Genomic DNA, 9,678 nt, shown 5'->3' with positions numbered 1-9,678 from the left:
CGTTACCTTGGAATTAACTTAACCAGAGACGTAAAGGACCTATATGCTAGAAACTATAGATCATTCTTGAAAGACATTGAAGAAGACATAAAAGGATGGAAATATATTCCATGCTCATGGATTGGAAGAATTAACCTAGTTATAATGTCCATACTACCCAGAGCAATCTACACGTTCAATGCTATCCTGATCAAAATACCAATGACATTTTTCAAAGAACTGGAACAAATAGCCCTTAAATTTGTATGGAAACAGAAAAGGCCCAGAATCTCCAAGGAATTGTTGAAAAGGAAAAACAAAGCTGGGGGCATCACAATGCCGGATTTCGAGCTGTACTACAAAGCTGTGATCACAAAGACAGCATGGTACTGGCACAAAAACAGACACATCGACCAATGGAACAGAATAGAGAACCCAGAAATGGACCCTCGGCTCTTTGGGCAACTAATCTTTGATAAAGCAGNGGTAACTGTTGAAAAGGAAAAACAAAGCTGGGGTCATCACAATGCCAGATTTCCAGCTGTACTACAAAGCTGTGATCACAAAGACAGCATGGTCCTGGCACAAAAACAGACACATAGACCAATGGAACAGAATAGAGAACCCAGAAATGGACCCTCGGCTCTTTGGGCAACTAATCTTTGATAAAGCAGGAAAAAACATCCGGTGGAAAAAAGACAGTCTCTTCAATAAATGGTGCTGGGAAAATTGGACAGCTACATGCAAAAGAATGAAACTTGACCACTCTCTCACACCATACACAAAAATAAACTCCAAATGGATGAAAGACCTCAATGTGAGACAGGAATCCATCAAAATTCTAGAGGAGAACATAGGCAACAACTTCTATGACATCGGCCAGAGCAACCTTTTTCACGACANAACTTTTGGTAACTAATTTTTGACAAAGCAGGAAAAAACATCCAGTGTAAAAAAGACAGACTCTTCAATAAATGGTGCTGAGAGAATTGGACAGCTACATGCAAAAGAATGAAACTTGACCACTCTCTCACACCACAGACAAAGATAAACTCCAAATGGATGAAAGACCTCGATGTGAGATAGGAATCCATCAAAATCCTAGAGGAGAACGTAGGCAGCAACCTCTATGACATTAGCCAAAGCAAACTTTTTCATGACACATCTCCAAACGCAAGAGAAACAAAAGATAAAATGAACTTGTGGGACTTCATCAAGATAAAAAGCTTCTGCACAGCCAAGGAAACTGTCAAAAAAACTAAGAGTCAGCCTACGGAATGGGAGAATATATTTGCAAATGATACTATAGATAAAAGACTGGTATCCAAGATCTACAAAGAACTTCTCAAACTCAATACATGAGAAACAAATAAATCATAAAATGGGCAGAAGATACAAACAGATACTTTTCCAATGATGACATACAAATGGCTAACAGACACATGAAAAAAGGTTCAGAATCATTATCCATCAGGGAAATTCAAATCAAAACCACACTAAGATACCACATTACACCAGTTAGAATGGCAAAAATTGACAAGGCAAGATACAACAATTGTTGGAGAGGATGTGGAGAAAGGGGATCACCCCTACATTGTTGGTGGGATTGCAAGTTGGTACAGTCACTCTGGAAAACAGTGTGGAGGTCCCTTAAAAAGTTAAAAATTGAGCTACCCTATGACCCAGCCATTGAGCTACTGGGTATTTACCCCAAAGAGACAGACGTAGTGAAGAGAAGGGCCATATGCACCGCAATGTTCATAGCAGCTCTGGTCACAATAGCTAAATCATGGAAGGAGCTGAGATGCCCTTCAACAGATGACTGGATTAAGAAGTTGTGGTCCAAATATACAATGGAATATTACTCAGCTATCAAAAAGAACGATTTCTCAACATTTGCTGCTACATGGACGGCACTGGAGGAGATAATGCTAAGTGAAATAAGTCAAGCAGAGAAAGACAATTATATGATTTCTCTCATCCATGGAACATAAGAACTAGGAAGATCAGTCGGAGAAGAATGGGATAGAGAAAGGGGGGGTAATCAGAATGGGGAATGAAGCATGAAACTATGGACTCTGAGAAACAAACTGCAGGCTTCAGAGGGAAGGGGGTGGGGGAATGAGATAGGCTGGTGATGGGTAGTAAGGAGGGCACGTATTGCATGGTGCCCTGGGTGTTATACGCAACTAATGAATCATCAAGCTTTACATCAAAAACCAGGGATTACTGTATGGTGACTAACATAATATAATAAAAAAATATTAAAAAAAAGAAATGTGAATTTTTTTCTTTTCCTCTCATCTGTTAACATATTGGCTGTCTATCAGTGTTATGCAGCTCTTTCGTGTTTCAAGCAGAGCTGAAAAAAATGTGTTTAGTTCTTAGTGATTCTAACTTTATGCTTAATAATTCTGACAAAATTGGATTTATTTTACCTTTTTATTTTTATACTTTTATTTACTTTAGGAAAAGAGGGGGAAGAGGCAGGGACAGTGAATGGAAGAACATAGAGATAAAACTAGGAACGTGCTGTGAATCTATTTTGGATTTATTTTAGTATTTTCTATTTCCTCTTGTTACTTCATCATGCTCTGTTTTTTCAAAGTCTGTAATTTCATAAAGCAACCTGGCTACTGCATTGATTTCTTTAACTACCTTCACATTTATTTTAGATTTTATTTATTTATTTAAGAAAGAGAAAAAGAGAGAGAGAGAGAGAACGCATGAACAAAAGGAGAGGGAGAGAATCTCAAGCTGACTCCGTGCTTAGAGTGGAGCCTGATGTGGGGCTTGATCTCACAACCCTGAAATCATGACTTGAGCCAAAATCAAGAGTCAGATGCTTAACGCAGGCCCCCCACTTTCATATTTTTTTAATCAAGATTTTGGTTTTTAAAAATTTAGACATATTACCCTATAACTTTTCATTAGCCACATTCCTTTTAAAGGTTTATGTAAACATATATTTTATGTTTACGTTTATGATTTGAAACTTTGTTTTATTTTAAATTTTGTTTTTTAAAAAATGTTTTGTAGTTCAATGATCAGTTATTGATATGGAATAAAGAAATATGGTCAGAACACTGGTCATGACCTTTTGTAAAATCCTGGGATTGGAAAAGAGATCGATAGCCTGCTACTAATGCCTCTCTGAGGAGCATTCATTTAATTCCTCTTGGGCACTCTTCTTAGTGATTGGAATATATCAAAGAACAAGATAGACACATTTCTGCTTTCATGAAACTTAAATTTTGGTGCCCTGAAGGGATGAACATGAAAACAATTTTATAGAAACAGGAGTGTGTTTTTGTGTTAACTCATCTCTTTAAAATTTAAGAGAGAAGCATACTTTATAACCAACTTATTCATAAATATTTATTGATTATAATTTATAGAGTATGTCCTGAACTGTTACTCAAAAGTTAAGTATGTATTTTGGTCAAATATAAAGTTTTACTTGATGTTCAGATATTACTATTTTCCAATGATTGAGGGTTTTTTTAGTTCAATTAGGTCTAGATGAATAAAATCACTATATCTTTTAAGTCTCACATCAGAAAAAAATTACATATATTATATACACAAATATTATATGTTTTAATTATATATATTATCTATTATGTGTGAATTAAAAAGGATACCAAAGGTAAACTTAAAATTAAGAGAGAAAATTTTCACTTCAGATAATTTTTGATCAACTGTGAAAACATTATTTATGTTAGAACATGAATAAATATTTGTATAACTGTATGCATTGAAGCATTAAATTATTTATTATCTCTGTTGATTTTTAACATAAATGGTAGATATTGATATGTTAGTCATTAATACTTTAATCCATTTGCCTTTCTTGGGAAATTGGGAATTCTGGAACCTGAGATATAGCAATTAAAAATGAGCAGGCTGAATAAAATATTCTCAAATGGTTGAGTATAGTCTTTTCTTTTTCAGGTACTTTTGCAATACATAAAGCTTTCCAGATGCTAAAATCATGCAAGCATGCATACGCCATGCATCCTTTGACATAATCACAGTGATTTGATTTTTATTCAAATGTTATTAAATTTGATTAAAATGATCTAAGGCAATTTATTGGTCTGATAGTTCTAAGATCCTATTTGTTAAAATATACTTCTTCTGAGAAAGTAATTTAATTTTCAACCTGGTAGTTCAGTTCATTAATTATTGTATCTTCAAAACTGGGTTTTTTTTGTAAACATGTGATGTGATCATGTTCAGAAGCTAAGACTGAATGGGTTGTGGGCATTGATTTTTATCATATTTTGCAGACTTACTTAGTATCACAATTCTATTCAAAATATCAAAACCCAATACTTTTCTGCTAATTTCCATAAAACAGAGTGAAAACTAGTTTATATTGGTGCTATGTTGAATATTTTTTCTTTCTGTTGTTTGTATTTGTTAAGTCGTTATAAAATAATTCAAGCACAGTTCAAAATAATAAAAAAAAATTCACAGATCTTTCATATCCTTTAGTTCAGCCTTTATATACTCTTATGTCCCCCACCTAAAGAAATATTTGTAGTCACAAGTCACTCAGTTTTATACTTATGTTGTTCAGTCATTTTCTGTTGAAGGCCAAAAGCATGCAGTTTGCTGAAATGTGGGCATTACATTTTTAAAGACCAACATAGTTCAATAGTTCATAGTTCAATGTTATCAGGAAGCTGAAAGTTTCAGTTTAGAAACAACTCGGAAATGTTACTAACATTTTTTATTTATAATGATTGAATTAAATTTTTATTTCAATTCATCAGATATATCAGGACAATGATGATCTGTACTACATTTTGTAAATCTCAGATAGATGATTTTAACTGAAATTGAGGAAGTATGATTTTATATAATTTTAGATTACATATTAGCCAATAAGAATGGTAAAAATCACATTTGCTACTACATTCAAATTTTTGTGTTCTTGTTCCTATTCCTTGATTTATTAATTTAGTGATTTTAAATTGCTTTTTCAATACTATTATAATAGTATTATTTGACAAAAGTATAAACTAAAAAGGTAAATTAGAATAGCCAATCTTGAAGACATAAACTGTGACAGTGTATGCAAAATTTCACATTTACTGGAAAGTGAGGGTAATTAAATTATGAGCTTTTTGTTCTAATTTAAATGCTTTGTTTTATTCTGGCATTATAATTATGTGTTCAATAATTATTTAGACTTTTGAAAAATATATTTAACTTAAAATTATTCTATTGACGCTATAAAGTAGGCTGTTTTCAGGTTTGGCTAATTATATAATATCTCTCATAAATTTGTATATAATTATGCAAATTCAAGTGCACATGATATTTTGAATTTCTACTTCATTTATGACAAACTCTTATTAGTTTCTTATAGCTTATGTAAAAAAGATTTATTTCATTCTCCAAAAGCCTCATGTATGTATTATTATTATGTATGTATATATTTCACAGAGATAAGAGCTTTATGGCCAATTACTGCATGGTAAAGGTTTTCTCAATTTTCAATATTTCAGCTAACTCCATTGCTGCTTATTCTACAACACACCATTTCTCTATACTTGCAATTAAAAAAAAATTAGATTGATGAGTAGTTCAATAGACATGTAATAAATCAGAAGAAGGTTTAGAAAAACTAAATAGGGGCGCCTGGGTGGCACCGCGGTTGGGCGTCTGCCTTCGGCTCAGGGCGTGATCCCTGCGTTGTGGGTTCGAGCCCCACATCAGGCTCTTCTGCTGTGAGCCTGCTTCTTCCTCTCCCACTCCCCCTGCTTGTGTTCCCTCTCTCGCTGGCTGTCTCTATCTCTGTTGAATAAATAAACAAAATCTTAAAAAAAAAATAAAAAAGAAAAAAAGAAAAACTAAATAAAACTTCATTACTGTATTTGGATACAAATTCAGCTCTGAATCCTTGGACTATATCGATGCAATATAATGGATTACAATTTTCTTAATCTCTAATAAAGGATAATTTCTGAACATCGGAACTATTCCCGATATTAAACCATAAAAATATTTTTTCATTTAAAAATATATTTTATACTAATATAATTAAGTCATATCAGTGTTTCGACAGCAAGTTTATAAAAAATGTAAAAATGTACACCACAAGTTTGATTTTCAGAATATCTACATCTCAGTGCTTGCATTATAGGCCCATGAATAGAGTCAGTGATGGAAGCTGGGATTCAACAGCATTTCTTTCTCACCAACGTTGATAAGGTTTCTCATGTTTCTGCTTGTCCAACCTGTCAAGAATGGAGACAAGAGGTGAGACCACAATATGGTACCATTCCTTAAGAAGACCTGTTGGCCACTTAGTGTTGAGATGATTGCATCAGACCTTTCCACTCTGAAGGTGTCTATAATTAGCCTTTACTGGATTGATAACTCAAATTTGATGTGGATTTGCCTTTTCTGCCTATAATGTTAAGCCTCATCACTCTTGGAGTAATCTTACAGAATGGCTGATTTATTTCAATGGGTTTCACAAAGGATTTGTTCAAGGCAATTTTATGAAATCCACCAAGTTTTCTACGTAACTGTGATGAAGCCAAATAGAATATTAGAATACATTATTAAAGACTCATCTAAGAAGTTAGCATTGGAATCATGCTGTATTGGAGTGCACTATTCTCAAGGATGTAACATTTGCATTCATCTGATGGCAAATATTCTGAACCCACACCAATAGTTAGAATATGGAGGGGTCTGTAAACTAAGGATCTAATAGATTAGGGATCCAAGCCAGAAGTTGACATGGTTCTACCAGGGCTAGAGTCACATTCCTCAATCTCTTTTGGCTTGAAACTTGAAGAGTACTGGTCATTTATTTTGACAGAAATCTCTCAGTTGGATTTGTCTGATTTGTCCCAAGGTTTTATTAAGGTTATCTTTGACAAAAATACCACAGAAGTGAGGATTCTATAAATTCATCATGTCTGAGAGTAAGTAAGTTTGATATGTCTTATTAATGATAATATTAACCTTAGTCCCTTGCAGAAGGTGGTGTCTGCTAGGTTTCTGCACTGTAAAGTAACCATTTTCCCTTAGTAATCAATAAATATCTTGTGGAGATACTAATACATTCTGCAAATATCTTATTTCTTCTCAAACTTTTGCCCACTAATGGTAGCATGCATTATTGGATCTTGACAATGAAACAATTATTGTGTTTTGTTCTTTTATTTTTTAATTTTTCTGATTTTAATGTTGTTTTATTATATTATGATAGTCACCATACAGTACATCCCTGGTTTCTGATATAAAGTTCGATGATTCATTAGTTGGGTATAACACCCAGTGCACCATGCAATACGTGCCATCCATCACCAGTCTATCCCATTCCCCCAACTCTCTCCCCTCTGAAACCCTCAGTTTGTTTCTCAGAGTCCATAGTCTCTCATGCTTCATTCCCCCTTCCGATTAACCCCCCTTTCTTTATCCCTTTCTTCTCCTACCAATCTTCCTACTTCTTATGTTCCATGGATGAAAGAAATCATATGATAATTGTCTTTCTCTGCTTGACTTATTTCACTTAGCATTATCTCCTCCAGTGCCATCCATGTTGCAGCAAATGTTGAGAACTCGTTCTTTCTGATAGCTGAGTAATATTCCATTATATATATGGACCACAACTTCTTAATCCAGTCATCTGTTGAAGGGCATCTCCACTCCTTCCATGATTTAGCTATTGTGAACACAGCTGCTATGAACATTGGGGTGCATATGGCCCTTCTCTTCACTACGTCTGTATCTTTGGGGTAAATACCCAGTAGTGCAATGGCTGGGTCATAGGGTAGCTTAATTTTTAACTTTTTAAGGGACCTCCACACTGTTTTCCAGAGTGGCTGTATCAACTTACATTCCCACCAACAATTTAGGAGGGATTCCCTTTCTCCACATCTTCTCCAGCAATTGTTGTTTCTTGCCTTGTCAATTTTTGCCATTCTAACTGGCGTAAGGTGGTATCTTAGTGTGGTTTTGATTTGAATTTCCCTGATGGCTAATGATTTTAAACATTTTTTCTTGTGTCTGTAGGCCATTTGTATGTTTCATTGGAAAAGTGTCTGTTCATATCTTCTGCCCATTTTATAATTTGATTATTTGTTTCTCACATATTGAGTTTGAGAAGTTCATTGTAGATCTTGGATACCAGTCTTTTATCTGTAGCATCATTTGCAAATATATTCTCCCGTTCCGTGGGCTGACTCTTAGTTTTTTTTTTGACTGTTTCCTTGGCTGTGCAGAAGCTTTTTATCTTGGGGCGCCTGGGTGGCACAGCGGTTAAGCGTCTGCCTTCGGCTCAGGGCGTGATCCCGGCGTTATGGGATCGAGCCCCACATCAGGCTCTTCTGCTATGAGCCTGCTTCTTCCTCTCCCACTCCCCCTGCTTGTGTTCCCTCTCTCGCTGGCTGTCTCTATCTCTGTCAAATAAATAAANGTTTTTTTTTTGACTGTTTCCTTGGCTGTGCAGAAGCTTTTTATCTTGATGAAGTCCCACAAATTCATTTTATCTTTTGTTTCTCTTGCCTTTGGAGATGTGTCATGAAAAAAGTTGCTGTGGCTAATATCGTAGAGGTTGCTGCCTACGTTCTCCTCTAGGATTTTGATGGATTCCTATCTCACATAGAGGTCTTTCATCCATTTGGAGTTTATCTTTGTCTATGGTGTGAGAGAGTGGTCAAGTTTCGGTCTTTTGCATGTAGCTGTCCAATTCTCTCAGCACCATTTATTGAAGTGTCTGTCTTTTTTTCCACTGGATGTTTTTTCCTGCTTTGTCAAAGATTAGTTGCCCAAGTAGCTGAGGGTCCATTTCTGGGTTCTCTATTCTGTTCCATTGGTCTATGTGTCTGTTTCTGTGCCAGGACCATGTTGTCTTTGTGATCACAGCTTTGTAGTACAGTTCGAAATCTGGCATTGTGATGCCCCCAGCTTTGTTTTTCCTTTTCAACAATTCCTTGGCGAATCGGGGCCTTTTCTGGTTCCACACAAATGTAAGGGCTATTTGTTCCAGTTCTTTGAAAAATGTCCTCGGTATTTTGATCGGGATAGCATTGAACGTGTAGATTGCTCTGGGTAGTATGGACATTATAACTATGTTAATTCGTCCAATCCATGAGCATGGAATATTTTTCCATCCTTTTGTGTCTTGTTCAATGTCTTTCAAGAGTGATTTATAGTTTGTAGAATATAGATACTTTACGTCTCTGGTTAAGTTAATTCCAAGTAACGTATGTTTTTGGTGCTATTGTAAATGGGATGGATTCCCTCATTTCTCTTTCTTCAGTCTCATTATTCGTGTATAGAAATGCAACTGATTTCTGAGCATTGATTTTGTATCCCGCCACATTACTGAATTGCTCTATAACTTCTAATAGTTTGGGAGTGGATTCTTTTGGGTTTTCCATATAGAGTATCATGTCATCTGTGAAGAGAGACATTTTGACTTCTTCTTTGCCGATTTGGATACTTTTTATCCCTTTTTCTTGCCTGATTGCTGTTGCAATGACTTCTAGTACTATGTTGAATAATAATGGCGAGAGTNATAACTATGTTAATTCGTCCAATCCATGAGCATGGAATATTTTTCCATCCTTTTGTGTCTTGTTCAATGTCTTTCAAGAGTGATTTATAGTTTGTAGAATATAGATACTTTACGTCTCTGGTTAAGTTAATTCCAAGTAACGTATGTTT

Source organism: Ailuropoda melanoleuca, chromosome 5 (assembly GCF_002007445.2).
Source record: "Ailuropoda melanoleuca isolate Jingjing chromosome 5, ASM200744v2, whole genome shotgun sequence".
NCBI classification, from domain to species: Eukaryota; Metazoa; Chordata; class Mammalia; order Carnivora; family Ursidae; genus Ailuropoda; species Ailuropoda melanoleuca.
This window is presented reverse-complemented; position numbering follows the sequence as displayed.